The sequence below is a fragment of the Thamnophis sirtalis genome, unplaced genomic scaffold (assembly GCF_051295495.1).
Source record: "Thamnophis sirtalis isolate CommonGarterSnake01/CBP01778 unplaced genomic scaffold, rThaSir2_p1.2 scaffold_12, whole genome shotgun sequence".
NCBI classification, from domain to species: domain Eukaryota; kingdom Metazoa; phylum Chordata; class Lepidosauria; order Squamata; family Natricidae; genus Thamnophis; species Thamnophis sirtalis.
In genome coordinates, this window is record NW_028261392.1 from 34,626,404 (window position 1) to 34,644,691 (window position 18,288).

An 18,288-nucleotide genomic window follows, 5' to 3' on the forward strand; every position below is an offset into this window, starting at 1 on the left:
TAATAGGTTAAGCTCATCTGTGAGATTAAAAGTGCTATGTTTTTTTTTTTTAATGAATTAGTTTTGTAGTTTTTAAACAAATCCCAACAATTTCTGGATTCAAATTATGTGACACTTTTAACACTAAAAACTTGATTAAAATGTTTTATTATTATTGAAATACAATATCCCCACACTTCTTTCATATTCATATCCAGCAAGTAAAAAAGATAGTGAGAAATAAAGACAGCAAAAGAAAAGGGAGCAGCTACAAGATATGCATAATCTGAAGAGAAGCAATTAAAAATAAAATAACTCTGTAACATTCGGACTAATTGCTTTTAGAGTTCATTCTAGTATCATGCATTCTAATGTTCTTTATAAAAGGTGAGGTCACTAAATTCTAGTGTTAAAAATGGAGCTTACACAATCCTTAGGTTTTTACAAGATATAATTTCCCACAGGTATCATGGTTTGCCTAGAAGTAAGATTAGTTGAAATTTACATTAAGCCCCAGGAAATATGATCAGCCTCAACATTACAGACCAAGGGATACAGCTGCAGTGAATAGTCTAAAAAAGTGTATGTTGAAGTCAACTGCAAGAGTTGTTTAAAAATGCAATCATCTAAAGAGAGTCTTCGACTTACAAAAGTTCATTTAGTGACTGTTGAAGTTACAACGGCGCTGAAAATAGTGACTTATTACCATATTTCACACTTATGACCATTGCAGCATATCAATGGTCATGTGATTTACATTCATATGCTTGACAACTGACTCACATAGATGACGGCTGCAGTGTTCGGGAATCATTTTGTGACCTTCTGACAAGCAAAGTCAATGGAGAACCCAGATTCCTTTAACAACCATGTTACAAATTTAACAACTGGGACAAATTCACTTAACAATTTTTTCACTTAACAACATAAATTTTCACCTCAATTGTGGTTGTAAGTTGAGGACTACTTGTATACTAAGAATATTTAGTATGATACTAGAAGTAATCTCCAATCCGATTAAGTTATTTGACAGCTATAGTTGAGTACCCATTGCAAGAAAAGCAGGTATCACAACTGCTGGTGCTATGGTTATGATGCCATAGTCCTGCATTACTCATATATAATAGGTAGCAAGTAAACAATGAGTACTTACTATCTCCATAGCCACACCACCTCCACTGCCATTCTGCAACACATCAACTCAGGTTTCCTCAAGGAAAAGTAAGGATGAATGAATGCATTTATTATAGCAGTCGCATTTTGAAAAACACAGGACTGACAGAATCAGAGCAGGATTATGCAAAGAAGAAATGTTTGAATTCCTCATCTCTACTGAATTCTGTGCTTGTCATCACCAGCAGTTCCTCTTCCAAGTCAACTGCAGTGAGAGGTGGGAGAGGGAGACATTAGCTGCTGGGGTTAAATACCTGCCTCTTCTTTCTCCTTCATACACTGTGATGGCTGCCAAACACTGCTAAAATATATGTGTAATTTATCAAATCCAATCACACATTGAAATAAACTGTTTTTCTCACACACACACACACACACACACACACACACACCACCATCACCACCACCACCACCACCACCACCACCACACATAGCCTATACTGTAGAAATTAATATTTTTATTTACGTGTGTGTATTTGTACCTTGTTTTTGACAAATCTTTTTTCCCTCCTTATAACAACATCCTTTTCTAAACACAAACAAACCTGCTACTTGACAATCTGTTTTAGAACCTTGCAGAGTACAAACATCAAACTAACTGTTCTTTATTCTCTTCCATCTTCTTTCTTCTTCTTTTTGAATTGGGATTTTGTTGTTGTCCAGTTTTTCATTATATCACTAGTCTTTCAAAAAAAAATCCCACCACTACTCCAAAGCCTAGCAACTGATTCACCTGTCCCTACAGACTTGACATTTTGATTTAAGATTTTTTTTTCATTTATCATCGTTGAGATTAATATCCTTTCCTCAGAAATATTAAAAATAGCTCGCTCTCTCATAAAGAATATATTAAGTAGTTTTTCTTTCTCCTTACTTTCTATTACTACTTCTCTGCACAATAAATTAATAGTGATTCGCTGCAATCCAATTTTTTTTTACTATATGTATTTTGAAAGCGTCAAATCAGACTTATCTCTGAATTTTAGCCTATAGGTTTTAGTTATCCTTTAAACTCCTCCTTTGTTATTAGTTTCTATTTTGTTTCCTATACTCTATATCTTCTTTTTGCTTTTCAGCTTGTTTGTGAATGATCAAGATGCTATTTTGGGGTTTTTCCTTCTTTATTGCTTATTATTTAGGATTTTGAATCATACATATTTCCAGTATGGTTATTCTCCATTAAAAAGGGTGGAGACAGAGGGAAAACACATCCACAAATACTTCATAAGAGGGCTTTATGTGATTCTTGGTTGCACAAAGATGTTTGTAGCCTACTCAAGCAGCTAAGATGATTCCTATAGTTCAGAATTTACGAGTATCTGAAAATGGAGGTGCAAAAACTAAACCTCAACTATTACAAAATGCCCAATGGGAATTTCTATATAGTTTTATATATTTCTTGAATTATAAAACATTTTGCTACATAAATTTAGGATTGTGTGTGTGTGTGTGTGTGTGTGTGTGTGTGTTTCTCCCGACTCAAATTATAATTAGCTATATATTCTTGGGAACAGTGAATTCAGTAGGATTTAACTCTAGTTAGATGCATATACAATTAGTGGTTAAATTATTTATAAGTTTAGCAAGGGGAGTTATTTACTTTAAGAACCCTCCTCATCTGAACTCAATGGGTAGAAGTGATTGGAGGTGTTGATGTGTATCCCAGCAGAATGCAAAACTGCAGGGTTCCCTGTTGCCTTTCCTCAAAGCATAAATAGTAACTTTATTTGGCTATGCAATGTCACATTGTCAGTTTGAGTAAATGGTTTCTCACAGTTATTTTGAAGAAGAATAAAAATAGGTCAATATCTGTATTTCTCAGATTTGTTACTAATATTCCTTTTGAAAGATAGCCAACATACAGTGTGTGCTGCAAATCTATATAATTAACTTGCAGTTCAAATGAATGAAGTGGATTTTGTTCATGTTACAAAGAATTTGGAATATCATGTTTAATTATTTCTTTCTGTAGCACAAAAATATAGGCCTTTTGTTGTTTTTTGCATTCTTTGTCCCTTGCTTTGAGAATCAAGTTATAATCATAATCAGATTAAATCTAGTATTTAAACATATTAAAAAAGAATGTATTTTATTTCTTCAGCTGAAACTCTTTCCCTCCCCTTGCTGGAGATTGACAGTAGTGATTAAATAATCCTTTAGAGAACTAAATATGTGCAAAGAAATAAAGTATGAGATAAAGCAAGAACTGAAGGTTTATTAATTTATATGTCTAATGCAGGGTAAAATATGATTTCTTAAAACTCTGTAAATGTCAGCCTTCAAACTTCATTGGTGTACCATTTTAAATGTAAAATCAAAACTGAATGAAGCAATCAGATATATGCATTGATTCCAATTTCCTATTAAATCTGTGCTTAACTACTAAGCAAGCAAGCAATCTATAATATTGGGGATTCTCCATTATTATATAGGATTACAATATTCTCATTCATTATGTATATGTTCAAACAATAAACTATTAAAAGTCAAAAGACTTCAAAAGAGAAGTAAATGCCCTTCAAAAACTTCCAAACTATATTTTGACAATGTCAGACTAATGCTGGGTTAGACAAATTGCTGTCTCCAAATGCTTTTAACACTAATATTCTCCACCAAAGTTTTCCAACAGTCTTAGGGGGGCTTTTTTGTGGGTATTTGTTTATTAATCTTGACTTCTAAATTTCCTGGACAAATCCCTGAAATTTACTTGGAAAGATTTCGAATGTGGTTTGCCATGGATTGCTTCTTCCTAGGACTGAGTGAAAGAGACCAACCCAGATTGATGCTGGGGAGTGCATAATGAATCACAAGTGGTACAGCACGAATCAGAAAAAGTAAATGGAGTGCTCAAGAGGTGCATTGTGGATCAGGGTGGATGTCCAGGGGTGTGGTACAAATTAGAAAGCATCATGGGAGTGTGCGAGAAATCAGGAGGAGTAGAAGAGGGTGTGGGGGGGGGGAGTGCTGCATGCATTGGGAAGGTTCAGAGGTGGGTTCCTACCGGTTCTGACTGGTTCAGCCAAGTAGGTAACTCGGCTGCCCACACCCCAAACCAGTTCTATCAGCGGCGTCATAGGCACTGATCTCTTGTTTTTTGTCTGCACATGCACAAAAGCATTTTTTTCACTATGCATGCATGTGCATGCATCAAGTGCGTGCACCCAAAGTGCATCCCTGAGCGAACCGGCAGTAAAAGAATCCGGAACCCATGCCTGGGAAGGTTGTATGGGGATGTGCAGATGGACACTTCAGTGTGAGGATAAACATGCTGGGGAGAGTGTGTGAATGAAGGACACTTACCCAAGCAACTTGCAATCCAATCCTATCTGGACCAAGAAAGCTGATTTTCAGTACCATACTTACATCTGAAAGATTAATTGATCTTTATTAGGAACAGCCCAGCTATCAGGTAGACTGCAGAACTGGAGTTATAAGCAATTTACAAACCAATAACCTATTGATATAGATTGAAAATAGATGATCAGAATGAATTATTTCTTCTATTTATTGAAATGTTTATTCTACAACTTTTATACATGTGTGTGTGTTTATGACTATATGCCATATATGTTTTTTTGTTTTTGTTTCAACCTTTTCTTTCTTTTTTTTTTGCAATTTTATTGTTTATTTTGTGGATTTAGTTCATAAAAATATTTCGGGGAGGGGGGGGGAGGAAAATCTTTCTTGGAGATTTCTGTCCCTGGAAATTCCTTCTTCTTCTTCTTCTTCTCCTCCTCCTCCTCCTCTTTTTGCTTCTCCTCCTCCTTCATCATTATCATCCTAGCTGGTTTCATAGAATAAAGGCAATAAAAGCAAATTTCATGCCAGCATGGTCTTCTGTCAGTCTAAGGATGGGTGAACAGCACTTCAATTTAACAAGTGGAAAAGTCAAGATGAGGAAGAAATAGGCTAGCTTTTCACCCCTTCCTAGTACTCTAGCTGAAATAATCTGTTTTTCCATTGTGAGAAACCAAAGATTTACAGATAATTTTCTGGCAGGGAGTAGAGATAACTACTTTGCTTATTAAATGTACATTGATGCAAGGTGGCGCAGTGGTTAAATGCAGCACTGCAGGCTACTGCTAGATCAGCAGGTCAGCGGTTCAAATCTCACCGGCTCAGGGTTGACTCAGCCTTCCATCCTTCCGAGGTGGGTAAAATGAGGACCCAGATTGTTGGGGGCAATATGCTGACTCTCTGTAAACCGCTTAGAGAGGCCTGAAAGGCCTATGAAGCGGTATATAAGTCTACTGCTATTGCTATAAGTCTACTGCTATTGCTATAATGAGAGAGAAGGCATGTTTCTGTGTACAGGAGGTTATGTGTAAGAGTGTTATATAAATGTTCACACTTGCTACTGATTATTCCACTGACTGGGTGTTTATTAGTCAACTCATTCATTGATATGAATAACATACATTATTTATTTTTTGCTAATATTAATTTAATATTATTCTCCCCACTCCCCACCTCCATTTTTGGATTGCATTGCCTGGAATGCCAATTAAAATTTAGCTACTCTGTGCTGTCTTTTTTCAGATTCTAGAAGTAGTTTAATTTCCAAGTTGAACAAAACCTACTTCTCTATTTTCTATCCAAAAAAAACCCCAATGCTAACTTAAGTGGCCATAGAAGAATAAAATGCTTATTATTTTACATCTAAAGATGCTGGGACTAACAACAATTGCAATCAAGATATTTATAATTCTTTTCCCAACTGCTCAGTACCTTTTATATATCATATTACCGGTAGTTGCTTTCCTCATTAACTGTCAACCCTCCGAGATAAACTAGACAGGAAACACAATCAGATGAAGTAATTCTACTTTATTGTAAGGTAGGTTTGCAAGTCTCAAAGTATAAACCACCAACTTCTTTTTACAGCTTGATCAATTACGGCGGGTCCTTCAAAATTTCTTCCTTAAGCAACTCTTTCTTGTCTCTCACTCCCTAAGCCTCATCTCTTCCCCCCTCTCAAGGTCATTCCTACATCCCATTACATTAATATCATGAGCCAGAGATATATCCCAAATTAATTATATTAAGGATGTCACGAATCAAGCGCAGCACAATAATGAATGATTGGAAAAATAAACCTGGAGCTCTCCATTTTATAGCACCTGCTTGGGTAGGGCCACATTTTGAATTTTGTGGCCCCTGGGCACTTTTGCCTTCATGAGCCTTCCTTTCTTAAGAGTAATAGTATTCATGATTATATTTCATATGTTCTTCAACATGTCCTTTGTATATTTATCAGAAAATAGGGAACAGTAAATAATAGGTATGATTTTGCGTTAATCATTATTGACAATAAATTATGATGTTTATTGAGTCATCAAAATTACTGAATTTAATATTCACGCTAGTGCAGAATCATTGCATGTCCATCTTTCCTTCTGCAGGTTACCTATAACATATATCTCAGATGAAGAGGAACAATATAAATTATATATCTGGCATAGTTAATATGTATCACCATATTTGAATCACCCAATTAACATGTCTGTATATGCAGCAGATCAAGAGGTAAACATGTTTCTATGGTTATCTTTTCTAGCCTTGCAAATTGTGATCAAATTGCTTTTTCCTTGAATCCAAACTTGTACGTGTCTGTATAATTAGCTGTTAAGGTATTCCTTTAGGTAAATGCTATGAAACATTTATTTAATCAACAATGATAGGGGAGAGAGATGAGGACAAGAAAAAATTTATATTAGTAACTTAGGGTTGCAGAAATCAGTAATTTCTCAAATTATGAATAATTTCATGTTTTCAGCATGTTCTGTATAGTCAGAGAATATAGCTAAGTAGCTAGAGTCAGCTCATATTTATATCCTGAATTGATTCCTGTATCAAGTTAAAATTGAACCATGAATTAAATTCCACTGAACATTCTGAATCTAGCAAATTCTCTGAAGCTGTTTAGAGAAAGAAAAACCCAATTCAAAAGTTTAGAAGGGGGAAAGAACTAAAAGTAAGATTAATTGTGGTGTTGCAAATGGCAATTCAAATTATTATGCAAATAGCACTTTCAGAGAAGCTCTGCTTCATAAGAGAAATTTAACTCTTCTTAATCCTGTCATAATCCTCCCACTTAAAATAACTCTGAGTACAGTGCATGAAATAACACTGCAATTTTGGGAACAAGATAGGCCCAGATGTAAGTGAATTGATCCTGGTTTACCTGATACGAATTGCTTTGTCTGTGAAACAGTTTTGATTTGTTGTCCCTGCATTCTATCATTCCATTAGGAAATAGCATCCTGAAACTGCAAAAGAGACAGAAGACATGATCTGACTCTCTCTTTGGATTTATTCTAGAATATGAGAAATTGCATTCTTACATTTCTCTCTGTACTAGGAATTCACAGCTTCTGTTTTCCAAAAGATAGATGTACATATGTAGCTTCAAAGCTTCAAAAAAATGATTCATTTGTATAATTTTCCTCTAACTCCATTAGTACAAGATACTTGAATTGCTCCCTGAAATTTGTCAACTAAATATGAAATTTTAGAAAGAGTGCTATGTTTTCTGACAAATATTTTTACACAGAGGCAAAACTGAGCATTCTTTAAAATATTACAGCTTTCACAATATTGTGTGTGTACAGTGGTAAAATGGATTACATCAAATTGAAGAATAGAAGTGTGTGATATAATCATTCCATGGAATAATAGAAAAAGAGTATCTTAATTGAGGGGTGTGCATATAATGACACAGCTTCTGCAGTGAGAAAACAAAGTCATGTTATATTCTTTATCTATTGCAGTGTTTCTCAACCTTGGCGACTTTAAGTCCTGTGGACTTCAACTCCCAGAATTCCCCAGCCAGCACAGCTGGCTGGGGGATTCTGGGAGTTGAAGTCCACAGGACTTAAAGTCGCCAAGGTTGAGAAACACTGATCTAATGCTCTTACAATTTTCTCCCATCCGTTAGAGTGGAAAACGTGGCAGAGTGCAATGTTGGAAGGAGCCGCACACAGTGCTGCCAACTGCATCATTTGTGATATGCTAATTATATTTGCACGCCATATGCTGTTTGCTACATAGGATACTACTAATTGTACTGAGTCAAGACTGTGGGGAGATGCTGAGAGCTTCAAATGAGTTGTAACAAGCCTACAAGTAACATTATGTTGATAAGAGCACCATTCCATACTTTGTAATTGCTTTCTGGTAAATTTTCCAATCCTTTCTTTTTTTAAAAAAAAAATCAACACATGTTCTGCTTCAAATTATAAGCTCATTTAAAATATAGCATATCACCTTCCTAGACCCAGTCCAAGATACAATGAGATTATGAGAAAATGATATCATGATACATATCCTGTCACATCATACCTCTCTTCCCTGTAGGTCACTAATCACTATAGGTATAAAGTGGAATTGTTTTGCTACACATAAACTTCATTGGAATTGAGCCTAAAAACAGCCTAGTAGTGGAAAGGCCAAGTGTGTTTCAAATTTAAAAGCTAAGCATCTGCCTCTCATCTAACTATAAAATAGATCCTGGATAAGAAAGTAAAGTCAGACATGGCTTCAGAATATATGTATTACTTCTTACACTCTGAATGAACACAAAGAGGATTTGTTGCAACTTTGATGCCCACTCAATAGGTTAAGACTACAAACTCTGTTCAACCTCAAAGAAGCATGCTGTCTTAGGAACTGAGAGTCAATATGGAAACTAAGTGTGATATGACATTAAGGATATATTTGATTTGACATGAGAATTCTTAAATATCAGTAAGGTAAAGGTTCCCCTTGCACATATGTGCTAGTTGTTCCCAACTCTAGGGGGCAGTGCTCATCTCTGTTTCAAAGCCTAAGAGCCAGCGCTGTCTGAAGACATCTCCATGATCATGTGGCCGGCATGACTAAACACCGAAGGTGAACAGAACTCTTGTTACCTTCTCACCAAAGGTGGTTCCTATTTTTTCTTCTTACAGTTTTACATGCTTTCAAACTGCTAGGTTGGCAAAAAGGTGGGACAAGTAACAGGAGCTTACTCCATTACGCGGCGCTAGGGATTCGAATCACTGAATTGCCGACCTTTCTGATCAACAAGCTCAGTGTCTTAGCGTCCCACTTTAAATGTCAGTAGCAGTTGGGAAATAAAAGGTAAATCTTTCATACTCTCAATCCAAACAATGGGGTATATTTCACTAGGAGGTAGAGAGGCTTAGACTCCTGAAATGTTTAAACATACACATTTTGAATACATACATATATTGTAACATCTAAGTTGATCCTCAGATACATTAGAAGAAGACTTTTGACAAAATACTGCATTTTCTATCTGTTATAATTATTCAGAGCCTTCACATAATGAGTATTACTTTCAAATCTCCTGAAAAAAAAGATAATAATGTTGAGTGGTGGTGCTGGTGTGTGTGCTTATGCATGCATTTCTGTATCACTAGACCATTAGATTAACATTAATAAGCAGTCAACATAGTCCTCAATGATTTCCTCTTGTCTTTCCATCTGTTCATGAAATTCCCAAAAACACAGAAAAGAACACAATTCATTTTGGCATCCTTTTTCATGCAATGTTCCGAACTGGATTTAGCACCAGGCCTCTTGATAGTGTTGATAATTACTTCCATCTGTATTGCTTTGATCCATAATGAAGGGATATGCATATACAAAAGGTCAATGAGTAAAAGAGGCAGACAGCCCACCAGCAATTTCCCATCAATTTAGTACACTAAGAATAATCAAAATTGGAATTACTGTTCTTGCAGTATCTTGTTTCATATTTACGTCACAACATTATTGAATGAGATATTTTATTTAATCTGAGCCTAAAAGCCAAAAGGAAGTTTTCCTTTCCCCTTTTCCTTTCCTTTTCTTTTCTTTCTTTCCCTCATTTCTCTTCCCACCCTACCCTCCCATTTTCTTCTCTTGCTTTCTTTTTTGAGTCTTTGAGTCATTGTTAACTCCTGGTGACTGCCTGGATTAATCCCTGCAGTTTTCTTTGCAAGGTTTTGGGGAAGTGATTTGCCATTGCCTCCTTTGTAGGGCTGAGAGTGAAAGATCAACAGCCACTTGAGTTCTAGTCTCACCAGAGGTGGGTTCTGGCAGGCACTAGACTTGCAAGATGGCGGTGCCTATGGCATCACCCGGAGGACTGGTTCGAGAGCATGGCAGGCAGTGACCCAGGCCACCAAACCACTATCGGTTCAGCCAAACCGGTCCGAACCGGTAGGAACCCACCACTGAGTCTCATTCACTTCATGGTGAGACTAGACTCATAGATTCTAGTTTGGTGCATGAGCCACTACATCAAATTGGCTCTTGGAAAGGAAGATAGAAATAATTCAGTTCTCTGGTTGTTTTATTAAATCAAGTTGATTTGTTCTGTGATCTATCTATTTGTTTCCTTGGCTGTCATGGTATTCTAGCACTGGAAGGCCAGATGTAGACACCGTTACTGTGAAGTTGAGGACTCACATTTAGAATAGGCAAGAGTAAAGAGCCAGAGGAAAAGGAAGGCTTATGTTGAATACCGTAGGAATGAGGTTTCTACTTGGGACATTCTGAAGCTCTCCAAATGTTATGGATGTCAATTTCATCAACTTAATTAAAATGATCTATTTAGAATGTAGGTTCTATAATTTTGCAATTTCTCTGGCTTTCTCTATGTTGTTAACAATTCAAAGATATTTGCATAGTGCCTTTCATTTACTATGCAGAATTTAGATATTGGCTGAAGAAAACAAAGTTTGCCAGAAGCTATTGTTGCTGAATGCACCATATTAAAACACAATTCTAAAACTTCTTCAGAGATTCTGTTTCCCTGCACTGTTCCTGACCAATACAAAAACATTAATGATGGTTTTTGATACTGAAGTGTGGCTAGATGTCAGTGTAATTTGTAATGAGACAGAGAACATTATTCATTTTCTTTCCTGTCAAATGCAGATTAACATTGTGAGATTCTGTAGCAGGTTATATACAAAATAGCAAATGTATTTAAAATGTGGCAGAGAGGAGAAATGCAGTTCGCAATATTCCATGGTGTTGCTTCATTCTACGGTGCTAAATCTTTTTTTTTCTTTACTTACAACAATTCCTTCATTTGAATCCCGAGCAACATGAGTGAGTCAGATCATGACAAAACAGATAAACTATTATTAGGAACATGTTTATTTATAACCAGCAGTACAGCACTCAGCAACAAAATACGACAGGCTCTGCCTTCCTAAAGGTTTACTGCCTGCCTCGGGTAAGTTATGAGCACACAATGGATTGCAGAGGCCTTTATATCACCACAAAAATGCAGGAAGCTTTCAAGAATACCATATCATTGCCATTATCCATTGCTGTTAATTACTGTAAACAAAATTAGAGCACGTTTGTCCCTTCCTGTGATGGGATCATGGTTCAAAGCAACACAGCAGTAATCTCTAGGAACCCAATTATAAGCCCTTGGTTTTGCACTTGATATTAGTTAGGTTTACACTTGAAATAAATGCACACTCATTAAATGGAAAATAGAAGAATAAATGCAACAAATGGTGGTCGGCAAATGTCTATTATGTAGGGGGATGGGTGGGCTGGGAAGCATGAAGACCATCACAAGAGTGCAAGAATGGGGGAGTGGAGTATTTGGAATTCCATGCTGCCCAATGCTGGCACACTTGCTGTCCATGCTGTCCAGTGATTATGCATTCAGTGCAAGGGAAAAAAGAGTATTTAGGGTCTCCAGGGTCTGCTAAAAAAAATCAAGCAGGTGATCATTTTATTTCTTTAACATTTCTTTAATTTACAAAAGAAGGCAGTCACAACTATTTCTAGAATTGATAGCAATGACCCTAATGGAACTAATTATGATTCAGAGTCCCTGACTTTTCTTCTCTACAAGGATCCATCCAACTAGGAGGAGGAGCCTTATAGGGAGGATGGAAACATCCTGAGCAGGTAAGGATCTGAACAGGTAAGAGTGTATTTGATGGCTTCCTCTCCTTTTCTTTGTCTCCCTTCAGATATTTTCCCCATAGGGCACTGATCATGGCTCTGGTTTGTGGAGGAAAGAGACCTCAGAACTACTTATCACCTGCCTGCCTTCTCATCTGTAGTAGTGGATCGGTAGCAGTGGTGGGTTCCGGATCCTGTTCCAACTGGTACAGTTGGAACGGGCCCAGCAGAGTTCACATGGATGCTGTCTTAGCACCTCCAAGAGCCTCCGCAATGCTCTAGCTGCTCTGCGGAGTGTCACACAGGTGCTGTACACTCCATGCAGTGCGTGGAAGCCTTAGAAAACAGGTAAGGAGGTCAGATGGGCAGATGGGCCCTCCGGAGCACCATACTGGAATGGTATCCGGTGCTCCGGGCAGGCCCCGTACCGAGGCGAACCACCTGCAAACCACCACTGATCTGTAGTGAAGAACTGGAGCAGGCTTATGTGAGTATTGACACCTGGCTTCTTTCTTGCCCCCCAAAGAACTACGTTTTGTCATCCAATCAAATTTGCCTTCATACACTAAAGAACTATATCCAGGACTGAAAGTTTATTGAAATGCTAAGCGCGTCTTCCTTCTGCAGTTATCTGGATTATTTTCTGGGTCAGATTTCCCTTTTTCCTTTTCAAATTCATGCCCAGCCTTTTCCCCTTTTCTTTGTTCTTAAACATATTTTGCTTTTCTTGTCCTGTTGCTTCTTTAGCCTACTTTTTTCCCTTAGGCTTGTTTTTTGTACCTTTCATGTTCTGGTCTTCTTAAGATCTAAGGAATTAGTTGATGTCATCAATTCATCTGCTAGCAGAGAAAATATCCACCAATGGAATATTGTAATACAAATGTCATGGATCTGACTAGGACTTTTCTGGCACTTCTCTAGGCTGATTTGTCTGTCTCTCTGCTTGCATTCCAGTATGACATCTCCAGGTCAAAATACCATGGAATTAAGAAATAGAGGTGGGCAGTGGAACAGAAGTAGCCCCATAGAAAGGAAAGAGACAGATGCTACCACAATTATTTAATTAGATAGGACTTCTAGAGTAGCAGTTCCGAAATATGGTATTTCAGCTGGCCTGCAAAGTCAAATAAATAAACATTTTACATTTTCTCAGCTTCAGTTTCTTATACAGTACATATTGATAGATATAACCCCCATAAAGCACACCTCTTTGGGATCCTCAGTCATTTTTAAGAATATAAAGTGATATTTTGGAGAACCACTGTAATATAAGAAGAGAATTGAAATTGACTGGTTGCTGGGCAGTATGTCTCTGACTTCAAAAGAACAAGAAGGAAAGTGACTGGAACTGAAAAATACAGAGAAATTAGGAATAGAAGTTTCCTTAAAATTCATAATTGTTTTCTGGACCCTAGATGTAATAAATAAATAAATAAATAAATATTCATTAAATATAAACATGGCTATCTAGTTATTTCACATAACATATTATTGAGTCTGTCATCTGCACCTCCATAACTGTCTGGTTCAACGGATAATTAGAACTGCAGAAAAAACAATTGCTACCAACCTGCCTTCCATTGAGGATCTGTATACTGCACGAGTCAAAAAGAAAGTTGTGAAAATAAGTACAGACCCCTCACATCCTGGACATAAATTGTTTCAGCTTCTATCCTCAAAACGATGCTATAGGACATCGCACACCAGAACAACTGGACACAAGGATAGTTTTTCCCCGAATGCCATCACTCTGCTAAACAACTAATTCCCACTACACTGTCAAATAATTTACTAAGACTGTATTACTATTATTCTTCTCTTCCTTCCTAGCATCTATCTCTTCCCACTTATAACTGTAACCATTTTGTTACAATATAAATCTTTACAATTTATATTGTTTTTATTTGTTTCCTAGTATGATTTGATAGCTTACTAGTAACCTTGACTATCACTAAGTGTATCTTTTATTCTTGATTAATAAAAGGTATTTTATTCTCCTTAAGTACATTGAAAGCATATGCACCAAAGACAAATTCCTTGTGTGTCCAATCACACTTGGCCAATAAAGAATTCTATTCTATAGCTATCTACTTTCCATGGATAAAATAGTGCAGGTCTCTTCTATTCTGAACTTTGCTGGCAGTTTGACCTGAGATAGTTCCAAAAATAAGAAGAGGCAAAACTAAAAGAAACCCTGAAGGTGCTAATAGGGCAAGCATTGGTGGAGGAATGTTGTTGATAGGCTGGCTAGTGACTAAAAGGGAGGGCTTGTCAGCACCTCCCAACAATCTCAAAACACAATTCTGGTCACATTTCACAACAGGTAATATCTGATCTCACCTCCAAGAGAAAGAGTGGCAAAGCATTGCAAATACAATTCTTCTTAAAGCCTGTGTAGGTTCAGGTGAGGGTATACAACTTAATTATCAGTAGTACTTAGCGATAACTTTAAGCTGTTTCATTCTTGGACCATGAATTAGAAGATAATATCATGCAACCACGGAAGTTGGACTCATGCCATAATTACTGCAGATAGTGGGTGAGCCTGTATTTCTGCTGCTTTGAAGACTATTTTTAGATGTTATATTTTTCTTGATCAAAGCATAGAATGTCTGATTGCAACAATATCATTACTTGGAATCAATACTGCAATCATTAGCAGTATTATTTTTATGATCATTGGCAGGAATTTTATACAATTTTTGTAAAAGGTTACAAGGCTTAAGTTGAAATGTATTTACATTTTCTAAAATGCCTGTCACAGTAAAAAATGACTTACTCTACTAGACTCTATGAACAAAAATAGTAGAATATTAAAAATCTAAATACTTAAAATTGATTAGATTATAAAGCCAGTTTATAAATAAAATACTAACATAGTAAATGTTAAACTACTAAATGAGTATGAGTACACACACACACACACACACACACAAATCTATTCTGTTCGGTGGCAAGTAAGACATAAATGGCATTAATCATTCACAATTTTGACTTTCAAGAAAGGGATCAAGAAGGTAGTCCAGAAATTGCTAGAAAAGTGAAGTTTGAGCCAGAAATAGAGCTGACATTTGAGGACTTTGAATTCCAACAGGATCATTCCAGTTTTTAAATGTAGTGCTAAAGAATAGTCTGGACTAAATAATATAATATTTATTATTATACAGTATGCACATATTTAAGAACCACAATAGCTAGGAAATGGATTTGGCTTTAAGGAGTTCTAGAGCAGTACCGTGTTTCCCCCAAAATAAGACCCAACTCCCAAAATAGGACCCAGTTAAGATCGTCACCCATATGGACATATTTAAGTAACATATTTTCCCAAAATTAGACCTAACTTGAAAGTAAGCTCTAACACATTTTTTTGAGAAAAAAGTAATATAAGACTGGGTCTTATTTTCAAGGAAACATGGGTAGGTATGTCACTTCAGAAAGGATGAGTAACAGGTCTATGTGAATTCAATGGACACTACTTAACTAAAGTAGAATAAATTTAACAAGACACATATGGCCTGTTTGATCATATGGCCCTTTTCTTTGTAGACTATATTTACCTCTGTAAATATGTAACTGATATCTGCAGAGAAATAACTGCTACTACCACTTCTGACCCATAGAACTGCAGTTTTGTGCTGCATCCAAACCTAGAGTAATATCCAAAATATGGATGGATGAGTGAATCAAACAACTTCCACGAGAATCTTTCTCTGGGGAGAGAATCAAAAGCTGATTTTTAATCAATGAAGGCAACATAAAAAGAGTGGAAATATGTATATTTCTCTGCTAAGAATTGTAAGACAGCTCATTGATTCAGCCAACCTTCCTTCCCTTAAGTATTACAAACATTGATAGTGTGAAAATGGATTCTCCTGAGAAATTAGCTCTTGATCCCACACTTTCTTTCAACAATTAAGTCTCATTGTTAGCTGCACTCTAAATTTTCCGCACTATTGATTGAACTCATTATGACTGTCAGGGAGAGAAGAATTTATCTTCAAACCTTATACCTAAAAATTCTATGGCTTAAATGTTTTTTTGCTTATTTGAAGGTAGTTTTAGTGTGTGTATGTGTGTGTTTGTGTGTGTGTGTGTGTGTGTGTGTGTGTGTGTATTAGGTTCAGGGTGGGAAAGCCCTTTCTTTCCATGAAACTACAGCTATTATTCCTGTGTGATGGACCCTCCCCATATTTACCACCATTTGCAGTGTCTTACAGTCATGTGACTGCAATTTTTGGCAGTTTTTGCTGGTTTCCAGCATTTCTTTTCAGTTTCTGGCAAAATAATACCCATTAGGTATAATGGATCCACTGCAAAAAAAATCATAAAATTGAGTGTAGTTACCTGCTTAACAATCACATAGTCACCTGCTTAACAATTGCCACAGATTATAACCATAATTCTGGGCTCAATTAAAGCCAAACGTTAAGAACTACCTGTAATAAGGGATGGCATACCTTGAGTGTCTGGTGCTTCCACCATACCTGCAGAGGCTCAGCTTCATCATACTCCTTAGCAGTTCTGCAATAGCCATACAGACATCCAAAATTTAATGTTTGTTTGAATTTAATTCATAATAAAAATGCATTCCAAATCATGAAATTCAAACTCTTCAATATTGACTCTATTATTGACACTGGATGAGATGGGTCACATACATTTAACAAATAGAAATAAATATATAAAGAATTGTTTTTGTTCTGAAAAGTTTCATTTTGTGATTAAATAAAGTTACATATGTTAAAATAAGTGCAGTTATGAAACTCACATTGAATGCTCTTCAAAACAAAATATTGGCTTTGCTCTATTTATTGGGGATTCTATACCATACATGACATGTATGGTATGACAAAGAGGAGAAGATCACAAGGTAGACCCAGAAGAAGATGGAGAGACAATATAGCAATAGCAATAGCATTTAGACTTATATACTGCTTTACAGTGCTTGACAGCCCTCTTTAAACGGTTTACAGAATCAACATATTGCCCCCAATAATCTGGGTCCTCATTTTACCCACCTTGAAAGGATGGAAGGCTGAGTCAACCTTGAGCGTGGTGGGATTTGAACTGCCAAATTAAACTTGCAGGCACCTGGCAGTCAGCAGAAGTAACCTGCAATACTGCACTCTAACCACTGCACCACCATGATTCATAACATCAAAGACACACTACAACAGCATCAAATAACAATGATTGAGGCTATCAGAAGTACAAGAACCAGAACTTTGTATCTCCCTTGATATCTGAAGTGGTAAAGGAGGAAGTAAAGAAGAAGAAGTGTTTCTTAAATATGTAATATATGTTTTAATAGATAATCTGATTAACTACTCACTTAGGCAACTAGGATAACTGGAAAATTAAAAATATTTGTCCTGAAAAAGAAACTAAATTTATAAAATCCAGTGGTAGTTTAATTTATAAACATCACAAGCCCTACACTGTATCTAATGGATTAATGAAAATTGTTATTATCTGATCAGCTATTTCATGGATGAAATTGCTTACATTCATTTTATGTTGGATGGCCATGTTTGGGTGATTGGAATTTTCTTTGTTGATAAAAGTGGCATCTGGTTTTAGACCCTGTTGATTTCAAGAAAGTGGACATCATTCTCTGTAACTGTAGATATGGATTAAACCTCTATTGCACTTGGCTATGGAAAGTGTCCAAGGAGGGAACTGGAAGGGAAAGATTTTAGCAGCTTTGAAAGATCTATGGGCCTTCCTATTCCATTCCAGAAATGAATCCAGGCCTGGAACCCAATGTAATGGATAAGCCTTGTTTGGTCTCAATCTCCTCTTTTTGGAAAAAGTTGTTAAGAAAGTGATGGGGCTACAATTGACCTTGGAAGATAATGATTATCTAGACTCTTGATAAGCCCCAGTATGAAACATGCTGCTTATTCTCTTGCATGACCTCTGTCAGGAGTTGGATAGAGAGATCATGACTACCATTGTTCTTCTAGTTTTCTCAGCAATCTCTGTTGACTCCCATATCCTTCCAGGGTGCCAAGGGCACTGAGGGCAGATCCCAGTAATTATGTCAATTACCTGATTCTAAATCAATCTCAATTATTTTTGCATTGGAATTGGGTTATCAATTGCAGCAATAACATCAGACAGCTCACTTATACCTCTCTAAAGTATTCTCACAGTCAGTGTATTACTTGTACAATAATCAAGAATAACATGGTGTTTGTGAACCAGCCATAA